Raw genomic sequence first — 23172 nt, 5'->3', positions numbered from 1 at the left:
GCACTCCTGGTGCCCCCTTGGTGGTTGATGTAGGCCACCGCCGTGGCATTGTCCGTCTGCACCCGAACCGGGCAGCCCTGCAGCCGGTCCGTCCAGCGATGAAGACAGAGCCTTATCGCACGCAATTCCAGAATGTTGATCGGGAGGGAAGACTCCCCCTCCGACCAGGTCCCCTGGGCGGACAGAACGCCCAGAACACCACCCCAGCCCGACAGGCTGGCATCCGTGGTGATTATCGTCCACGAGATCGGACGAAACTACTTGCCCCCGGACACCAACGGGGACTGGAGCCACCACAGGAGGTTTTCCCTGGTGCGATGACTCAACGAGATCTGAAGATCCAGAGATTGAGGTCGCCCGTCCCACTTGGACAAGATCTCCGCTTGGAGACCCCGCGTGTGAAACTGCGCGAAAGGAATCGCCTCGAAAGCCGAGACCATCAATCCCAGACATCTCATACACGTCCGCAGAGACGAGTTCGGAACGTCCCTGAGGGACCTGACTTCCTCCTGAAGAGTCCTGAGTTTGTCTTCCGGCAGGAAGACCTTCGCCTGCACCGAGTCCAGTATCATTCCCAGATAGGGAAGACGAACCGACGGACTCAGAGTCGACTTTGGAACATTTATCGTCCAACCGAACTACTGCAGAGTTTGCATCGTGACAGACAGGTCCTTCTCCAGACCCTGACTGGTCGCAGACCGAATCAGAATGTCGTCCAGATACCCCAGGACAGAAATGCCCTGGGCTCTCAATAATGCCAGAACCGGTGCAAGCACCTTGGTGAAGACCCGCGGAGCCGAGGCGAGCCCAAAGGGCAACGCCACGAACTGGTAGTGATCCTCCGCAATGGCAAATCGAAGGTATCTCTGATGACCCTCGAATATGGGTATGTGAAGATACGCATCCTTCAAATCGATGGAGGCCAAGAATTCCCCCGGAACCAGGGCAGCCACCACCGAGCGCAGGGATTCCATGCGGAACTTGCGAACCCGCACAGAGCGGTTCAGAGCTTTCAAGTCCAGAATTGGACGAACCTTGCCCTCCTTTCTGGGCACAGTGAACAGATTGGAATAAAACCCCCGAAATCTGTCCCGATGAGGCACCGGAACCACCACTCCCTGAGCCCTCAGGTCCCGCACCGCCAGGCGCAGATCCCGCAGGCGCTCTGGAGACAGTTGTAGATTTGAGGGAAAAAATCTGCTCTCTGGCCGAGAGAGAAACTCGATCTTGTAACCAGATCGAACGATTTCCAGAACCCATCTGTCCCGCACACGGGCCAACCAGGGCTGAAGAAAACCGAGCAAGCGTCCCACCACCCCAAAACTGGGTGAGGGCGCCCCTTCAGGCCGAACTGTTATGGGCCGCAGGTCCGGATTGGCCGGACTTCTGTTTTCCAGACCAGGGCTTCTTCTGAGAGCCCTGGCCCTTGAACGGTTTGCCCTTGTAGTGCGGCCGAAAGGCACGAAAGGACCCCTGAGGGGGCCGAAAATTAGCATGCTTCTTCCCAGAAGCCCCCTTAGCCTTGGGGAAATGGGGCAAGAGAGTGCTCTTACCCCCAGTAATCCCCTTAATCAACACATCCAGGGACTCCCCAAAAAGGCGAGACCCATCATAAGGCAGATTGGCTAAGGTTTTACGTGAAGATTGGTCCACCGACCAACATTTCAACCAAACCAGGCGGCGAGACAACACCGCCACGCTGTGCACACGCGCGGCCAACGGAATCAGGTCCAGGTCCGCATCACACAGATACATGACACCCTGGTGGATCTGATCCACCATATCCAGGGTCGCCGCTGAGGCCGAATCGGCCACTAGGACGCGCCTAAGCATCTGCGTCCAACTTGCGATCGCCTGGGCCGCCATGAGAGAAGCAAACAGAGCCTTAAGCATAGAACCCGTAACAGAATAAGTATGACGGGCAAGAGACTCCAGTCTCCTATCCGTGGCATCACGGAAAATAGGGGATCCCTCTGCCGGGATCGCAGTGGCTTTGTTCAAAACCGCAATAGCATGATCTACCGGCGGAGGCACACACCACCGTTCATCAGTGGCAGGCGAGAAAGGATAACGCAGCTTAAATTTACTTGGTACCGCAAAAGGCTTGCGCAAATCGCGCCATTGGTCCTTAACAGCGCGCTGAAAATCAGCATTGCAGGGAAAGACCTGCGGCGTCCTGCGTTTTCTCTGCGTCCCATAAGCCGCCAAGGCAGCTGGGGGACACACCTCGTCCTGCAAACGTAGCGTCTGCTTAATGGAAGCAATCAACTCATCCATGATTGCAAGCTCTTCAGGCGAGCCAGGGGGAGAATTATCAACCCCCTCAACTTCAGCCTCTACCTCAGACCCCACTAGATCCAGAGAGGAGCGGGACCCCGATAGGGGGGTCCCCGCCAGAACAGCCCCATCACCTTCACCCTCAGAATCAGAGGACAGAGCAACTCTGGGCCGTTTAGTAGATTGAGCAGCCACCAGCATTTGCACCTGTGCAGCAAGGCCAGCCACAATAGTGGCCAAATCCCCCCCTGGGGGGGAAACAGCGGTCCCCTGGCTTTCCACCAAGACTGTGGGAAATTTGCCCTCCTGAGAATCCATTGCCCCTGTATGCCAGACAACCAAGGGTTAACTGCCCCCTTACAGCAAGCGCGGCAAGCGCAGCCCACCGCACCACACTCAGGCACAATGAGACCCCCACAGGGAATATACAGACTGAATACAGGCAATGGAACACAGGAATAGAAGGATAAAACCTGAGGAGACTCCGCTGCTGCTGCTGCCTCGATCGGTGCTTCCAGGAGAGAGGAAGTGATGCTGCCAGGGCGCTCTATGTAAGCCTATGGAGGCTACAAGAAAATGGCCGCCGTGCATGTAAACCATGCGGCCGGAGCGGGCGCCGGTAAAATGGCGCCGTTTGGCGCCGAAATCGCCGCTCCACAGTGCATAAAATCACACACAATATCATCCCATAATATGGATACATGTTAGATCGCCGCAGCGATCGCTGTATATGCCCCAACATGCCATTAAAAAACATGCCCCACAGCACACAGCTCCTCACACTGCCCAGCCTGACATACTCAGTGTCATACAGCTCCCCCCCCCCCTTGCAGCCCACAGCATGCAGCCGAGAGATAGGGAGACAAGCAGTGTGATTAAAGGCAGGTTACACAGTCCCAGACTGAGACCCCCCCAGACAGACAGGTCCCCACATAGATACACTTACCTCACATGGCGTGGGGAACCCGCACAGGCGAACAAGCCGCTGCACATGAGGCAGGGAGAGTCGCTACTCAAGACGCACACAATGGCGGTTCAGAAACCGCACAGCGTCCGGTGAGGTAGCCACCTCACCAATCATCCCTGCACCGAACAGGGATGGGTCGTTCACCGTGCCAGGAGCGTTACCTGGCTGAACGCTCGATGGCAGACTGGGAAGCCACTGACCCACGACCTGCGACCAGGGGGATCAGCCCGAGACCCAGTCCGCATGATCCTCTTCGTCCGAAGAACTAACTAATGCTGACAAAAATAACAGCTAAGTAAAGGTAGAGAGAAAACTCAAACAAAATATCAAAAAGAAGAAAGAGTCTGGGACAAAAAGTCCCAGCACAGAGAGAGCCAGCCACTCCTGACAAGCTAGACATTAAAACTGAGATATGGTTGCAGGAAGTAGGAGGGTATTGACTGAGGGGACCACCCCTTGAGGGTGGGATATGTTAAAGCTTTATTGTTAACATATTCTGTTGCCTAGCTACTCCTTCGGAGCAAAGTCTAATACCCCATATGTGACGAATATGAAGAGGCGGCGACTGTCGGAGGACGTAAGAGAAAAAGATATTTGCAACAGATGACAAAATCCAACAGAGTAAATAGTAGCCTTCAGAGTCCCATTCCTAGGCCTGTGCTCTCATCCTCATGTATGAATGTGTGTGTATGTGTGTAGAAGAATGACTGAATGCCAGCTCCTGATATGCCAGTGGGACACTGGGGGGGGGGTCTGCTAGGTAAACCCAAAAATACTCTTTGATCTCACTGTGAAAAGACTCCACTTGTAATACCCCCTCAAGTCTGATTACCATCAATAAATACCTTTTGTCAGGCCAATCTATATTTTACGATCCCCTGCGAGTAACTCCTCAGGTCTTTTGATATGTTAAGTGCAACTTGCCTACCAGCTGTGTTAGGCCATAATCCATATTTATACACATACATATACAGAATATCCTATATAAATAATGCAACATTCATAACTGACAGAACAGCGGTCTGCTGTGTTTATAACAGCAGACTGCCGTTCTGTCTCCACAGGGAGCGATTGCGGGTACCCGGCGGCAATCCGGGCCGCCGGACCCGCTGATCGGCTTTCACTGTGGCAAATGGGTGTGCGCCCCCGCTAGCAGTCCTGTGAAGCAACTTACAGTTACGTCATTTCGCAGGACAGAGCCGTCCTGCCACAGTAAAACTGCAGCGGGCGGTCGTTAAGAGGTTAAACTGTACCTGGGCACCACAAACTTAAACTGCCACTTTTAATATTCAACTCAAACCATTCACCCATCCATCTTTATGCTTTATTTGTTGAGAAACAACTTTGAAAAACACCAACTAGCATTTCTACCCACAGCCATCTTGAATAAGGGCAGATGATTCATATGGCATTTCCACAAATACTTCAAATGTAACATGGGTAAAGTCTATATACATTTTAAATACTTCCAAAAAACACAATTGCGAAACATGATGACATGTGCCAAATAATATTAAAAGACATACATAACAGAAAATGTATGTTTAAGTGTCCAGTGAGAAAGCAGTCCAAACAGGTGCATATCAATAAACTCCGTGTATTCCAAGATAAAGGAGTCACCAATCTTTCAACCGTATAGTGAATATTCTTCCAAAGACTAAATACTCACACCAAGAGGAAACGGCACCCCGTGTGAATGTTAAAATTTACAAAATTCCCACTCACCAGATGCTGTTGATTCTCCTTGCCATATTGCAATAGGATCAATAAAGCTTTGTGTGGTCCCTTTAACCAAAGTGAATGCTCCGATCAGTCTTGTAATCCCCCCTGCAAATGATTCAGGGACTCCAGATAAGATATGTCAGGAGAGAATAAAGAACGGAGAGCGGACTCCACATAGTGAAAAACCGTAAGGCCTTTATTAAAGCCCACTTTACGGGCTACACTTAGAGCAAACTAAACAATAAACAATGCCAGCGGTGTAAAAATTCTCCCATGTGGCCTCCCACACTAGTGAATAGGAGACGTGGGAAAGGGACAGCGCGCTGAATGTCAGCTTGCGTTCCACCTGCAGCGTGTAATGTCACCGCGTGCGCTCCTTAAAACTTAACACGTTTCGTCATTGGCTTGACGTCTTCAGAAGTTGGAAGGTACGCTACTTACTCCTCCAGATATACCTCCATCTCCCCGCCCTGACACCTGCCCCTCAATATTTTTATATATCTTTTACATATCAAAAATATTTTAATTGTGCACCTCCATTGTACCAGGCAGATTTCATTTCATTTTAGGTTATTTATGAATTTTTACCTAAATTTTTCGTGTATATATTTTTTCAATGTTTTTTATCTTCCTTTTTTGACTATTGTTCATGATATAAATGGTAATTTACCATTTGACCACTAGATGGCCTATATGAGCTAACTGCCCAATGTCATCTACTACATGGCCTTTAGATGGTATCTAAGAGAAGGCCAATAAAATAAATGAATTATGTCTCTTCAGTAGATGACATTTACCACCAGTTATATCAGTACACTTTGGTGTATGCCTTATTGTTTTTGGCAATTACTGAAGAAGTAATCTCAATTCTACTTTTATTGTCTGCCTTCAAGACATGGTGTAATATCCAAATATACCATGGGGTAGCAATTTTTGCTTTCAATGTGGCGTTAGCCATATTGGTTGAAAAGTTTCAAGTTTTTTCACAGGATTTTATATAAGCTTTTTATAGGATTTTATATATAATTCAATATCAGTGCATGTGATTAACTACGCGTCTATTGATATGCCTTGACAATTGGGAGGGGATCATCCCATAAATGGCATGACATCAGCTTGATTCTACCAGAAAATGTTGTATTGCATGAGGGGTGGGTATGTGGGTGGGGAGATGAAGGTATATCTTGAGGAGTACGTAGCATGCCTTCCAACTTCTGATGACCTCAAGCCAATGACAAAACATGTTAAGTTGGAATGCACGCAGTGACGTTACACAATGCAGGTGGAACGCGAGCCAGCATTCAGCACGCTGTCCCTTTGCACAGCTCCCATTCACTAGTGTGGGAGGCCGTATGGGAGAATTTTTACACCGTTGGCATTGTTTTATTTGTTTGCCCTAAGTATAGCCTGTGAAGTGGGCTTTAATAAAGACCTTACGGTTTTTCACTATGTGGAGGTCGCTCTCCATTCTTTTTTCCCTCATGACATATCCTATCTGGAGTCCCTGAATCAGTTGCGAGGGGGATTGCAAGACTGATCGGAGCATTCACTTTGGTCAAAGGGACCACGCAAAGCCTTATTGATCATATTTCCGTATGGCAAAGAGAATCAATAGCATCTGGTGAGTGGGAATTTTGTACATTTTACCGTTCACATGAGGTGCCGTTTCCTCTTGGTGTGAGTACTCAGTCTTGGGAAGAATATTCACTCTACAGTTGAAAGATTGGTGGCTCCTTTATCTTGGAATACACAGAGTATATTGATATGCACGTGTTTGGACTGCTTTCTCACTGAACACTTAAGCACACATTTTCTGTTAATTTATGCTTTTTAATATTATTTGGCACGTCATCATATTTCACAATTGTGGTTTTTGGAAGTATTTAAAATGTATATAGACTTTACCCATGATACATTTGAAGCATATATGGCATCGTAAGAAGTTTGAATAATTCTGCACTCACATATTATAAAATTGATTTCACTATTGAAGCAAGCGCTGTCGCAAGCATGGATTAAATCATCGAAAGCTGCCCTTTTACACAGTGGGGCTGCTTGTTTTTGTTTTGGGGAGAGAAGAAAGGAGATTTATGCAAACCATATATGGTTTGAATCTTGGCCGGTTCAGTAGGAACAGGACAAAATTCAAACCGTTAATGAATGCACCAAGGTAATCTACCAACCAAATTGGGTAGAACCAGCCTGCCGGATTCTCTTGCAATTATCGCTAGCAGCTGCTATCAATTATTACTGTCTTCTCCAGGGAGTGATGGCTTCCCCGCCCTCCTGCCAAGAGAAGACAATGGCCCAGCAGAAGGGATTCCCACATCAGCATGGTCGGTGTTGATGGGGGAATCAAGCTAATTTTTTTTTCCTGCAACAATTGCAGTGTATGGCCAGCCTTACCTAATCCTCCCAGCACAAGATCGGTCTGGCACCCTAGTCTTGAATTGTGGGCTGTTCCTGATATCAAGCCCAGAACAGGCCCCATAGACCAGTAACAGTCCAATGCTGGACCATGGGGAAATGCCATTTTCTGGTGGAATGAAGAATCACTTTCTCCTCACCCCTAGACAAAAAAACAAGCAGTTGACCTGCGCAGTAGGTGCACAGCCCCACTGCATTGGGAAAAATGGGATTTTGACTTACTGTAAAATCCATTTCTCTGATGTTCATTGATGGACACAGCTCCTGATATTCCTCACCATTGGGTTATACTGCCCCCTACAGGAGTAGGACATATAACATTATTAAACATTAGCCAGCCAGGCACCAGGAGTTCAACCAAACAACTGGAGCCTGCCTGAAAAAAAACAGCATACCCTCAAAGAGGATCAGGTCCTCTTAAACAGCAGCCTGCCAAATCTTGTGGCCAAAAGAAGCATCTGCAGATGCCAACACATCCACTTTATAAAACTTTGTAAAAGTGTGCACCGATGACGGGGTTGCCGCCTTACAAATCTGTGTCACTGACACCTGATGACGGAAAGCCAAGGAGGCACAAAGTGCCCTCATAGAGTGTGCCCTGACAGGGAAAGGAGGAACCTGACCCCTGATGGAATAGGCCTGAACCACCGCCTGTCTGTTCCATCTGGAAATGGTCGCAGAGGAAGTGGACAACCCTTTTCGATGTCCATCCATGAGCACAAAGAGTCTCACTTCCTGAAAGACTCCGTAGTTGCCAGATACACCCTAAATGCCCAGACAACATCCAAGGCATGCAAGGCAATTTCCTTCAGATGTTTAGGCCTGGAGCACAGTGAAGGCAATACAATGTCTTCATTCAAACGAAAATCAGAGACAACCTTTGGAAGGAACGATGGACAGGGGCGAAGAACCACCTTATCCCTGTGAATCACCAGGTAGTGTGAACGACAGGATAGCCACTAAAAACACCCCCTTCTGGGACAGCGTAAGCAGGGGAATCTCCCAAATATTTTTAAAGAGAGGCTTCTGTAGAGCTAAAAACACCAAATTAAGATCCCAAGGCAGCAACGGAGCCCGCACTGGAGGAACCAGATATCAGACACCCTGAAGAAAGGTACGCACCAAAGGTTGTTGGAAGAAGACCACCAAAACTGACGCCTGGCCCTTGATGGTACTCACAGCTAGTTTCTGTTCAACCCCTCATTGAAGGAAGGTCAATATCCGAGACAATGAGAAGGAATGAATAAGAACCCCAAGAGACTTACACCACGCAATGTACGTCTTCCACGTACGATGGTAGATCTTCCTAGAGGTAGATCTCCTAGCTTTCAACAGTGTAGAAATCACAGACTTAGATAAACCCCTACTGTTCAGCACCTGGCGTTCAACAGCCAAGCCGTTAAAGTCAGCGACTGTAAAGCAGGATGAAAGATCGGTCCTTGGGACAGCACGTCCTCCCTGAGAGGAAGCTGCCAAAGAACGTCGGTGACCAGCTGCACCAGATTAGCGTACCAGGCCTGGTGAGGCCAGTCCAGAGCCAGTAAGATGACCGGAATCCCTTTTGCCTCGATCCTGCAAAGAAGTCTTGGGAGAAGCTTGAGAGGAGGGAAAACGCCAGAGGATCCCTTGACCGAGCCACAAACCACTGCACCTTTCTATTGAGCCGAGACGCCAACAGATCCACCTCGGGTGCCCCATCAGAGACAATGCTGATAAAAACACCTCGGGATGAAAGGACCACTCCCCATGGTTCAATGCCTGCCGACTGAGGTAATCCGCCTGCCAATTTTGCATCCTGTGAATGTGTACAGCATAGAGGGCTGGAACGAACTGTTCTGCCCATCTTAGAATGCTGGCTACCTCCAGAGCTGCTAGGACACTTCTTTTGCCCCCAGTTCAGATCCCCTGAGCAGAATGCTTGCCGAGGACACCTCCCCAGCCAGACAGGCTGGCATCCGTGGTGACCACTGTGCAATACAAGGGGAGGAAGGAATTTTCCAGCCGAAGCATGAAGCCACCATATCAGGGACTCCTTTGTGCCCCCACTCAGCTGGATCTGATTGTCCAGAGACTGCAGAGTCTTGTCCCATTTGGTCAGAATTTCCCTTTGCAGGGACCTCGTATGGAACTGTGCAAACGGAACCGCCTCAAAAGGTAGACCCAATCACGCCAAGCATCCGCATGCAAGTCCAGAGGGATGACCATTTGTTGGACGGCAGGAGGTAATTGCAGCCTGCAATTTCTGGAGTTTGTCCAGAGGAAAGAGCACTCTGGCTAAGGCCTAGTCAAGAGTCAGGCCCAGATAGTCCAGCTTTGTGGAGTGAGCCAGAGTAGACTTCTGAAAATTCAGAATCCAGTCGAACTCCCACAGAGTTCGTATTGTAGTCTCCAGGTTCTCCACCACAGCAGAGGGAGACTCCGCTGGCAGAAGAAGATGGTCCCAAGTAGCCCAGTACCGCAATCCCCAGTTGGCATAGCAAAGTTAGCATTGGTGCTAACACTTTTGTGAAGACCCGAGCAGATGCAAGACCAAAGGGTAACGCCACAAACTGATAATGCTCCTCTACCACAGCAAAGCTGAGAAAACGCTGGCGACTGGCACATATTGGAACGTGAAGGAAGGCATCCTTAATATCGATAGAGGCGAGGAAATCCCCCTGACGTAGGGATGCCACCACCGTTCGAATTGACTCCATTCTGAACTTCTGTACCCAACACAAAGCAGGATTGAACGCACTTTGCCTTCCTTCCTGGGAACTGTGAACAGGTTAGAGTAAAAACCCTGAAAACCTTCCGAGGTCAGAATTAAACAGTAAGGTTCTATCAGGGATAGAGCCTGTATTCTACTGATTCCTCTTATTGGCACAAGTGCCACCAGGAGTACTGTTTTTAGTGTAAGGTATTTATCCGAACATTCCTCCAATGGTTCAAAGGGTGAAGAGAGGAATCCTTTGAGTACCATGGAGAGGTCCCATGTCGGACTTCTGCTGAACTTTATGGGTGTGGCTTTTCCCAATCAGAAATGGAATCTTCTTACGAGCCTGTCCTCTGCCAGCCTAATATCTATGTGGGAAGATAGTGCTGCCACTTGAACCTTCAAAGTGTTATGGGAAATTACCTTTTTGGCTCCTTTCTGTAAAAAAATCTAAGATTGTTGGAATAGTTCCCTTATCGGTGTCTCCTTTGTTCTCGTACCAGAAGGCAAACTTTTCCCTCACTTTTTCGTAGATGGCTCTAGTCACAGGTTTTCTGCTGGCTAAGATGGTGTCAATCACCCTGTTAGACAGACCTTGCTCCATAAACTCACCCTTTCAGGAACCAGGCCGAGAGCTTTATGACCTTGCGGTTCGGCTGGTTGACTGGCCCTTGCGACAGGAGGTTCGGCATGTCTGGAAGTGTTAGATGAAGCTGAATGCTGTGGTTGTTTTAAGTACTGAACCATGGTCTCTGAGGCCAATGGAGTGCAATAAGTATCACTGTAGCCTTTTCTCCCTTGACATTTTGTACCAACCTTTGTATTAGGGCAGGAGGGGGAATGCATAACATAGATGGGGCACCCAGCATTAGGTGAACGCATCTACTCTGAAGTTCCCAAGGAAGCTGCTTCTGTCTGATCTATAATGGTCATGGTGACTGCACATGCGATGCGAGTCACAACGCCAGCCACTTGATGGCTTAACAGCCTGGTTGATGCCACAAGCACATGTGACAGCTAGCAATCCAGGCATTCCAGAAATGTAACATTTTAGAGACCTAAATCTATGGGATTTGTTCTACTTAGGTCCCTTCCGCCCTTGTGTGCCCTAAAAGTAGTGCGATTTTGACTGGACTGAAGCAAAGCCTGTGAAATCTTGGTCTGTAGACCTCAAAATGAATGAAAGTTGGGCCAAAGTAGTGCAGGGACTGACTTGAAGTCGCTCAGATATGAATGGTACTCATTGGAAATTGAGTACGACTTGTCATGTGACTTGCAGTCCCAATTTGCAGGACAGGTCAAACAAGTGTGAAAAGGGCCTTATGATTCACTTCTGCTCAGGGGCCATATAAAAAGATACATATTGACTATATTTAAATATAGTGCCATAACAACCCAATCCAGGTATAAGGTCCGAGTAATAGCAAATAATGATAGACTGAAACATCCATAAACACTTCACATAAAATATGCTGCAGATTATCATGTGAATGACTTGGCTACCTCTGCGCCCTGGCCCGGGCTATACTATTGTATAAAACATAGACACTATGATATAATGTAGTGGCCCCACATTCTTAGCATAGGCACACCCTCTTAGTGCCATAACCTGAGGGCCGTCTCTACTGTTGGGATGTCTGCATAAAAACAATTGATTTTGAGGAGATAAGTGATATACCATATTCCCCTGAAGCTAAAGGACCGGAATCATGTCCTATAAGCTACCAGTGTCAGGACCAGGGAATGTGTCTGGCAATGCCTGAATGTGTGGGATATGATTGTCTACGGCAGGGGTAATGAATTAAAAATCAAGGAGGTCCAGTCGCTAAAATTTTCTTTGGGCCGATGTCCGAATCTCAAGTATGACTTGAGATAATATAAGTGGCATGCTGCTAGGCACATTTTATGTTAAGGGGCACTCTAATGGGCGCATTTTATGTTAAAATTTTATGTTAAGGGGCATTCTCATGGGCACAAAAAAAGGGGCCATCACTGTACTCATTTACATCAAGTGTCCCCATGACAGTGCTCCTTTACATCGGGTGTCCCCATCACAGTGCCATCTTACATCAGGCATTCCCGTCAGAGTGCCCCCTTACAATCAGGTGTCCCCATCACAGTGCTCCTTTACATCAGTTGTCCACATCACAGTGCCACCTTACGTCAGGCATTCCTGTCAGAGTGCCCCCTTACATCAGTTGTCCCCATCAGTGTGCTCCCTTAACATAAAATATGCCCATCAGAGTGCCCCATAGCATAAATATGTCCATCAGCATGCCCCTTAACATAAAATATGCTCTTTAGCGTGATCCTTAACATAAAGGGGCAAGCTGATGGGCACATTTTATGTTAGGGGCACTCTGATTGGCAGAACAAAATGTGCTCACCAGCGTGACCCTTAACATAAAATAAGGGGCACGCTGATGGGCACATTTTATGTTAGGGGGCACTCTGATGGGCACATTTTGTTAGGGGGCACGCTGATGGGCAAAACAAAAAATGTAAATCAGCGTTGCTCTTAACATAAAATATGCTCATTAGAGTGCACCTTAACATAAAATATGCCCATTAGAGTGCCCCTTAGCATAACATTTGCCCATCAGCATGACCTTTAGCATAAACTAAGGGGCACGCTGATGGGCATATTTTATGTTGGGGGCACGCTGATGGGCACATTTTATGTTAGGGGCCCGCTGATGGGCAAAACAAAACATGTAATTCAGCATTGCTCTTAACATAAAATATGCCCATTAGAGTGCCCCTTAACATAAAATGTGCCCATTAGAGTGTCCCTTAGCATAAAATAAGGGGCACGCTGATGGGCACATTTTTTTTTTTTTAACGGGGTACTCTAATGAGCACAACAAAATATGCCCATCAGTCTGAACACTTTATAAAACTCTCATAAGCTTTAAGAAGTGCAGCTATTGTATTAAACCACACCACATTGCTTTCTCCCTTTAACATGTGCCCCACATACCTTTAGGGCAGGAGTCCGCAAGCTGTGCCAGGAGCCGTGACCTGCAGGGGGGCGCAGCGCGCACATAATGTCACGCCCCAACTCGCAGCCGGCTGGGAGTGAGCCGGGAGCCACAGTAAGAAGGAGGGGGCGTGGCGCACACACAGGACGTCACTGGTTTCTGGGACAACCGCGGTCTAGTTACAGGTAGCGGCCTCGCGGTCCGGGCAGAAGCATTGTGCGGTCCGTCCATGGGCCGCGGGCCACCATTTAGTGACGGCTGGTCTACGGGATGAAGCCTCAGGAGCTAGGTCTCCTGCACAATCCATATACATGGACAGATACAACCCTGTCAGGCTCCTGCCCAGAAGCCTGATCCTCAAACCAGGCGCACACACACGAGTACACGTCTATGTATAAAGACAACCATATTGCCAACTGCATATAGTCGGAGTAAAGCAGTACGTGTATAATAAATGCTTCCTAGATCATGGCCCATATATGGCTGGGGCCCATGCAAGAGGTAGACTATCGGTAGTATCAATTAAAAACAGAGTCACGGATAATTGGCAAAAGCCTTGATCTGCGACAAGGAGAACTTTGGTATTGAAAATCTAGTTGCGAATGTTCAATAGTCTACTTCATGTCCATGTCAATGTTCAAACAATATCATAAATGTAGATATAATAACATATTTGAGACGTCATATACTGCAGAATCATCAGAGAAGTTTTAGCAGCCAAGACTCTTGGGCCCCCCCATGTGTAATTGCCATCAGACTATAGTCAAAGGGATGCAGTAGAAACAACTGAACCCCCATGTCATTATATAAAACATATAAGAATAAAGCGTTCCGTATAGTGCACAATCCATGCTTGAAAACTTTTGAAAAAAAAAAACCTGCTTATAAAAGAAGGCTCATTAGAAACACAGCCTAGATGGAGCAATAAGTCATGAAATGCACAATCACAGATGCAAATTTCACATAAAACATTAATTTGCAAAAACAAAGGAAATATAGTTGAACTACAGCCACCAGAGATCCTGCCCCCAATCTATCCACTTTAAGTGTATGTTTAAGATAGACATAAAATACTAGCATACTGCAGAACCCTGAAGACAGTCATGGTGCATTCAACTAAGAGATACCCCCTTGTCTGCAATGCATACGCAATTAAGGTATATGCTATTGAGCAGATAGCAGAATCCAAGACCTAGATGAAAACCTGCTCTGTGGCTACCATGCATTATATAACTATCCAGTGGAAGTACTGGGGGACTTCAGGTAAAAAAACGTGAGGGTGAGCACACAAAGTGGTGTGTATAGTGGATACTAGTAACCCATGATAGGTACAGCTTCCACTCCTCCTTGACCCTGGCCAAATGTTTAGTTGGAATGAGTTGCCCATAGAGAGAATAACACTGACGTAAATTGAATATCTCTCTCAGGTGAGAATCACCCAAAGTTTTTCAGTTCCTGAGGTCTTAGGCTGGCCATACATTATACAATCCCTAATTGTTGGGGAAAAAAGGTGGCTAGGTTTTTTGTACCAGATGTAGTCCCCCAGGATCCAAAAGGAGGTGATTGGGACAGGAGGCTCTTACAGCGGGAGACCCTCTGGATAGAAAAACTTAATGCCACCATTCCACACAGCCTCAATGAGGTTTTGACCTACAAAGCATTCTTTATAAAAAAAAAAAAAAAAAAAAAAAATTTTGTAAATATTTTATATCTTTTCATGTGACAACACTGAAGAAATGACACTTTACTACAATGTAAAGTAGTGAGTGTACAGCTTGTATAACAGTGTAAATTTACTGTCCCCTCAAAATAACTCCACACACAGCCATTAATGTCTAACCGCTGGCAACAAAAGTGAGTACACCCCTATGTTAAAATGTCCAAATTGGGACCAATTAGCCATTTTCCCTCCCCGGTCTCATGTGACTCTAGTGTTACAAGAACTCAGGTGTGAATGGGGAGCAGGTGTGTTAAATTTGGTGTTATCGCTCTCACTCTCTCATACTGGTCACTGGAAATTCAACATAGCACCTCATGGCAAAGATGCTCTACATAAAGATGGCCTAGGCTATAAGACGATTGCCAGAACCCTGAAACTGAGCTGCAGCACAGTGGCCAAGACCATACAACAGTTTAACAGTACAGGTTCCACTCAGAACAGGCCTAGCCATGGTCGACCAAAGAAGTTAAGTGCACGTGCTCAGCGTCAAATTCAGAAGTTGTCTTTGGGAAATAGACGTATGAGTGCTGACAGCATTGCTGCAGAGGTTGAATGGGGTGAGGGGTCAGCCTGTCAGTGCTCAGACCATACGTCGCACACTGCATCAAATTGGTCTGCATGGCTGTCATCTTAGAAGGAAGCCTCTTCTAAAGATGATGCACGAGAAAGCACACAGTTTGCTGAAGACAAGCAAACTAAAGCCTCGTACACGCGTACCGATCGTCGGCTGAACGATCGGCCGTCTTTTGTCCAGGGCTGTCGTGTCTGTTGAAAACTGCAAAAGACTGCACACGAATTTTGTCGGCCAACAACAGCCGACTGCAGAAGTGATGTCATGTGATGGTTGACTTTCCTTGTCTTTTTTCTTTTCTGAGCATGCCCAGTCTTGCTAATCTGCTGTCTGTCGGCCGAAATCTGTACTGACTGGCGAACAATCGGCCGTTCTGGTGACGGCCAACAAAAATTTTAATGCTTGCACGACAGATTCTGTTCGGCCGAAAATTCGCTGTCGGCTGTCGGAAGCATCATACTAACAAGCCTACAATCGGCCGATCGGTCGTCGGCCGAATATTTACGGCCGACAATCGGTACGTGTGTATGGGGCTTTAGGAGATGGGTTACTGGAACCATGTCCTGTGGTCTGATGAGACCAAGATAAACGTATTTGGTTCAGATGGTGTCAAGCGTGTGTGGCGGCAACCAGGTGAGGAGTACAAAGACAAGTTTGTCTTGCCTACAGTCAAGCATGGTGGTGGTAGTGTCATGGTCTGGGGCAGCATGAGTGCTGCTGAGACTGGGGAACTACAGTTCATTGAGGGAACCATGAATGCCAACATGTACTGTGACATACTGAAGCAGAGCATGATCCCCTCCCTTTGGAGACTGTGACGCTGGGCAATATTTCAACATGATAATCACCCCAAACACACCTCCAGGACGATCACTGCCTTGCTAAAGAAGCTGAGGGTAAAGGTGATGGACTGGCCAAACATCTCTACAGACCGAAACCCTATTGAGCATCCTCATATGGAAGGTGGAGGAGTGCAAGGTCTCCAACATCCACTAGCTCATGATGTCGTCCTAGAGGAGTGGAAGAGGACTCCAGTGGCAACCTGTGAAACTTTGGTGAACTCCATGCCCAAGAGGGTTAAGGCAGTTCTGGGAAAAAAATGGTGGCCACACAAAATATTGACACATTGGGCACAAATTGGACATTTTCACTTAGGGGTGTACTCACTTTTGTTGCCAGTGGTTTAGACATGAATGGCTGTGTGTTGAGTTATTTTGAGGGGACAGCAAATTTACACTGTTATACAAGCTGTACACTCACTACTTTACATTGTAGCAAAGTGTAATTTCATCAGTGTTGTCACATGAAAAGGTATAATAAAATATTTACAAAAATGTGAGGGGTGTACTCACTTTTGTGAGATACTGTATGTCCTGCCGTCCATTGTGTTTTTTAGGAAATTTTGGTGTGTACTTTTATGTATATCTATGACTTATCTGTATGATGCCTTAATCACTTGGCAACCGCCCACTGCATATACACTGCCGCAGGCTGGCTCAGCTGTACGAAGCGCCATACCTGTAGGGCGATCCATGGGAGCGCTCTTAGGGGTGGGTGAGCGCGGGCACGCTCTCACCCCCCCACTAGGCAGCGGGTATGTCGATGCACGGGACCGGCCGCACCAATTGCTGTGGGCCATCCGCAATCGCTGCCCAATGAGAGAGGACGGTTAGCTGTTGTAAACACAGCTGACCGTTCTTTTCTCTGGAATGATCAGAGTGCCTGTGATCCTTCTATATAGGATCACAGGTCTCCATGATCATTTCACAAGCCCATCCCCCCACCCCACAGTTAGTAAACACTTCCCTAGGCTCACAATTTAACCCTTTGATCACCCTTAAGTTAACAGCCCTCCATGCTCACCAGGGGAGTGTGTTGGGCCTGAATCGCTATTGGACCTGGGTGACGTGCTGTTTCTAGGTGAGCTCAGACATCCCCTACTAGCTATTATTTAAAAGTGTTTTCACTGTGCCCATATTCTATGTTGTATATTTATTCATTGGTATTACCTATTTACATGTTATCATTACCTTTAAAGAGCGTGTATATACCTATCATCCTGAAGAAGCGGACCACCACTGCGAAACATGTTGAGAAATATACACCTTACATGAATTACTGCCCTTTGTCTTTACTATAATAAGTATTCACTGGATGTCCCATGTTATATTAGCCTTTTTTTGTCTAATGAACTATTGTTAGACTACTTGTCTATGTTCCTTTTTAAAAAAGCATTTTGTGCTTAATAAATTTTGTATGTTTTTCTATAAACCTCTTGTTATGAAATTTCTGAATCATAAGTGCAGCAAAAGTCCACCCACCCTTCTGGGTTTTCCCCTCCTTTTTTTTTTAAGTTTTCTTGGGGACAATAGTCTCTCCTCCTCATTCTTTTCAATATTGATATGAGCACCAATTATCTTTGTTTATTTCAGACCTACTGTTTAAAACAATCCCTAATTGGACACAATTGAAAGTGTTGTTTAGTTTTGACCTCATATCATACAATCTTCAGTAAATGCAAAAGGAAAAATTGCACAAGATAAGTGAACATGCATGTCCAGGCTCCAGGTCAGGCTTGACCGTAAATAAAAGCTGCTGATATCCTGAGCCTGAAAATTTAGCCAGAGCAGTCAGAAGTGCCTGTGATAACAAGCAGTCATTAGGCACAGGTTTGTCTATGCAGCCCTTGCATAGACAATTTTCCAAGATCCAATCAATTATATATTGCAGGATCCACACAAAAATCAAGCACAAAGATCTGATTGCATGCAGACTGATGGGAAGATGAAGGTGTCTGGCTTCTTTTACAGAGGAGACTAACGCTTTTAGGACTCCCAGGAATTATTTTGCCACAGGTTGGCTTATGCACTTTAGGCAAAGATTTTGGCCCAGCTGGCTGCCATTTTCCCCTCAAAGGAAGCACATGCTTAGGGAGGGAATGGGCACAACTGGTCTTCAGCCAAAAATCAATGTGCATAGTGGTTTGGTAAGCATAGAGGTAGCCTCAGCATGCTCTGGCTTAACTTGGGAGCAGTCCTGGCAAGTAGGACCTACAGGATAAGGTGGGGAGTCATTCTGACTTGGTCAGTCTCAAAAAAAAAGTGCAGCCTAGGTACCTTTAATTGCTTCCTGCTCCGCCCCACCCTGTGTAGGTTGGTGGACATACCTGCATCGCCAACATCCTGGTATTCTCAAGTCAGCTTCTGCTTGTGAAATCAAGGCATTTATCTTCTGTCCTACCACGAGGATGCTGCCCAGAATGCCAACATGGTATGCCTGGACAGGTACCCTAAGGATGGAAGGACCAGACATGCTCCCTTGCCCTCGTCACAGCTTCAGCTGCGTCCTCCATCCTCAGGGTCTCATGCACAAATGTAATCAGTGCATCCACCAGCCCCTTCTCATGCATGGTTGCAGACATGGAGGAATCATCCTCACTATCAGAGGATTCCAGGCGTGTAGTTGCAGACCCAGCAGGATGACCCACATCCACAGCAGCTGAATCAGATTCAGGATCGGATAAGGCAGGGGGTGCTTTTTGCTAGCACATCACCCAAAAGCCACCTCCTCCCAGAACACAAGGGAGTACAGGACCACTGTCAGTGCATGGCTGGATTGTTACGGCCCTACAGCCTCAGAGAGGATCAGGTGGGTAAATGTGCTGCAAAGTTTCCATGAGTCACCAGGGGGACCGCACAAAAAGTGTAAAAACACTGCTAAGGGACAAACTTGACTGCGATGGCAGCAGCACAACGTTGCCAGGCACAAAGTGATTCTCAACAGAGAGGGAGAGGTCCCCACCAGACTCAGCACCCACAGAAAACAGGCACCTGCAGCCACCAGGAGATTATGCACTACACGTGCAGCGATCAGGAAGTAAAATGATCAAAGACTCAGCACCGGGTGATGAGGGGCTCCCACCGCCAAAATCACCGTCCACAGGGCTCTACTGTCATGGCTGCTGCCATTTCCAATGGCAAACCACAAGAAAATGGCTGTGTATACAAACACACAGGCTACAACAAAATGGTGGCACCACAAGGCTTACAGGGACCCAGGAGGGAGACCAGGCCTCAAGTACAGATCCAGGCAGGACAGGGGAGCCCTGGGGGGTGCGGCAGGTACAACTCCCCTTTGCACAATCAATCATCCGGTTGCCGGCGGCACACAGCCCTGGCCCCCAATCAAATAGCCCCAGCGTGGAGTGGGGGCAGGATGAGGGAATTGGTGGGGGGGTACCTGCGGGAAGGAGGGGAACCTGGGGACTCGGGGTGTCCGACCGTCCTAAGTCCACCCAAAACCCTCAAGGGGAAGAGGGGGGGTGACAGCTGCTTACCAAACCCGCAACCAGGCAGGCACCGCTCCAGACAGAACCACTCTCCATCAAAAGAGGGGGGGGCTGTCAGCCAGGAGGAATGATGCAACTTGGTCATACGTGACCTCGCGAGATGTTTACTCACAGGCCAGCCCACTTCCAGTGGGGCTATGTTGCGGTCGACCTAGCGCAGAGCTGTGGTCTACATGCGCTCTCAGGCCAGACTGGGGTGTCCACTAGAATTAGATTATCCAGTCTGGGAAAAAAATGGGAGAAAAAAAAAGCGGTTTAAAAAAAAAAAAGAAAAAAAATTGCCAGGACCAGAGAGCCCAGCAAGGAACCAGGTCCTTACTTCTGGCTAGTCAGAAAAAGGACCTATAGCAGAGATGGGGCATATACCACCAAGGACTGCCAATAGGTGGAGTCAAGTTCTTTTTTCTGCCTTGTGTCCCACTCCTGTAGGGGGCAGTAAAACTGAAAGGTTCAAGAATCCTGAAAGCCGTGTCCGTCGATGAGCAAAAGATAAAACACTTTTTTTCCTGAAGTCAGGCAAAAAAGTCTTCAGGCTGGAACCACGCCCAGTTACGGATGAGGCTCACAGCAGGGGCTCAGAGCATCTCTGTTTTCAATTTCAAGCCCAAATTTTTGCCTGCATTCGGACCTGAAACTGAGCCAAAGATGCACAGGAACACTGTGCACTCTGCTCCACAGCTGCCACAGAAATGTGTGAACCGGCCGAGAGCCGAGCACTCTCTCTGGTCATGCAAATTTATGCGAGGAAACCCATATCCAATTCGCACTAGTGTGAACTCAGCCTTAATCTCTGACATGCAGGACATGCTTAGCCAATAAAGACCCTCAAACAAATGAAAGAAAAAAAAAAAACATGAAGACTACTGGAATGTAAGACAATTTGATCTAGGCCGGAGACTGGAAATCAACTAAAGTAGTGTTAAGAAAGAAAAACTTACATCAACTAAACATAATATACCTATTTACTAAGGTTAGCAGCATAAGGATTAAAATTGATAATGTTGATTGAGGGAGTTTAGTTCCACTTTAAAGTGTGTGAAAAAACAAAAAATGTGCATGGTTTTATGGGGACAAACTAATCCTTTAATATAAAAGATCACAGTAAGCAAAAAGGCCACATTGTAAAACATATGTAGCACATTTGCTTCAAAAGTTTGTTTTCTATCAAGCTCTACATGTACAAGAGGTTGCCATTTTGTACTACTTGAAAGCAACTTTAAATAGGAAAGAATATAATATCAATGCTTTCTCAATAGTTATATTGAGCTGAGGAGCCAGGTGGGCTCAGCCCACAAATGGCTACCTCTATTGTCTTGAGGTAAAGGGGTATACTTCAGATGCACCTGTCATTTACTGTCCAATGATATTGAGAGAGAAAGTAGCCTAGAGAAGAGGTAAGCATGTCTATACTTTCTATAATATTATATGGATGGTTACACATAAAATAAAAAGCCTTGGTAAGGAAGTAGGGGCACAAGAGAAGTACACCTATCCTTTAAGCCGTGTTCCATCCAGTTTGCATATTGACTGCTTTCTGCCAGCAGGAGCCAGCCTCTTAGGGCATTTAAGCACTGGAGATTAATAGGGGGCTCCTAAACAAGTGATCGCTCTGATCGACTGAACAAGATCATGATTGAAAACACAAACTGAGCTGGCAGTGACAGCATAAAATAGAAGCACCAGCTGTATGCAAAGGGTTAAAGCCAACTGCCATGCTGCCACATATGCATAATGATGGCAGGAAGGGGTTAAGATAGCAACACAGGATAGGAAATTTGTGGGAAAATGTCTGAACGTTCTCATTTAGCAAGGTTATGGTATATGTAGTAGGTCAACTGGAATTGTTTTGCAATGATGAAGACCTTTTACAGCTTATCCAAGCCACTTCTTCAGTTCTAAAGCAAGTAAGTCATCCGAATTCAAACACCATAGAATGTATCAAGACAGATGCTGGTTGTCCAAGAACAGCAATGGAGGTGTGAAAGTTATGTGGAACTCCCCTGTTATCAAGGAATAAGATTATGCAATCAGAACATGTCTTTACAAACTTTTATACCTCCCAACCAGTTCTTGGGCAATCATCTCCAACACACCCCATTGGTGATAGTATTACAGTGTCTGTGCTACCTATGTGGATATAAATGCTGCAATCTATTCATATCACTCATTAGTACTGAACCAGCGTGGATGAGCTGCGAGACCCTTTCAGCAATACAAAACGAGTCCAGCTGAATGTGAACAACTAGATAACCTGTGAAAGAGTTTAAAGGACAAGTATGGCCAATTCTCTTTTTAGCCATGCTTGCCTGCCTAGAGTTAACAGGAGTGCATTTCGTTTTTTACTGTGGCAGATTGTATCCCGCTGTTGGAGGACGTCACAGAGCCAGTCTAGGCTTGGCAGGGATCCTGACAATATCGGGATAGCTCAAATGCCCGACTGGCAGCTGGCTTAAGCTCTCGACATACCACTGAGAACCAGCTGCTTCTGCCCCCTCCACAGCCTGCGCTCCAGTGACTGAGTCAATGAAGACAGAACTGAGCGATCAGTGGACATGCGATTGTTCTGTTCCCAGTCTTAAAGCCAGCATGGGACAGCTGCAGCATCAGATCAATGTTGAAGCCATAGAGCAGGGATATGCAAACTGTAGCCCTCCAGCTGTTGCAAAACTACAAGTCCAATCATGCCTCTGAGTGTCATGCTTGTGGCTTTAAAGAGTCTTGCTATGCCTCATGGGACTTTTAGTTCTGCAACATCTGGAGGGCCACAGTTTGCATATGCCTACGAGTATAGATTTTTTTTTTTTTTTTAATTCTCTTAAATCTGGTACAAGAGTTACACACCTTAAAATAGAAGGTGAAGTGTTCAGTTCATCACCTGTCTTTAGTATTGGTTTCTACTACCAGCAATCTTGATGCTTTACTCTACCCTGCAGAATCTTTGATCAATTAAACTCATCTCTCCCCCAACATCTTCAAGATGCCATGGTAACATGCTTAGTAAGTAGATGTAAACCCCAACTAGAGAACATTTTGTTTGCTTAACAGATACAGTACTTCTAAAGACTGCAGTGATGCTGATCTCCTCCAGCCTCATACAACCATTTCCAGTTTACTTGTGCTTACTTTGATTGCATATTTGCTCAGGACAGATATCCTGATAGTGACAGCAGTGGACTATATCTGCAATCTGAGTGGGGGCATGCTGCTAACAGTCAACCCCCGGGGGGGGGGGGGGGGGGGGGCATGAAACAGGGTGATAAATCAGAATCACAAATTTGGGGGGGGGGGGCGCAAGGTTCACCCTATGACAAAGTGCCTGAACAAGGACATTCAGGGTAGGATCACAAGGGATTAAATGAAAGTGATAGAACTATTTTAAGTAAAGCTTTGATATACTTCCAAACTAAGAAAAAAAAAAAAAAGAGGGGGGGGGGTGGACAATTACAGAACTCTGAAAAAGCAAA

This window comes from Pelophylax lessonae (genome assembly GCF_965119305.1).
Source record: "Pelophylax lessonae genome assembly, chromosome: 2".
NCBI lineage: Eukaryota > Metazoa > Chordata > Amphibia > Anura > Ranidae > Pelophylax > Pelophylax lessonae.
Note: the sequence above shows the minus strand (reverse complement) of the source record.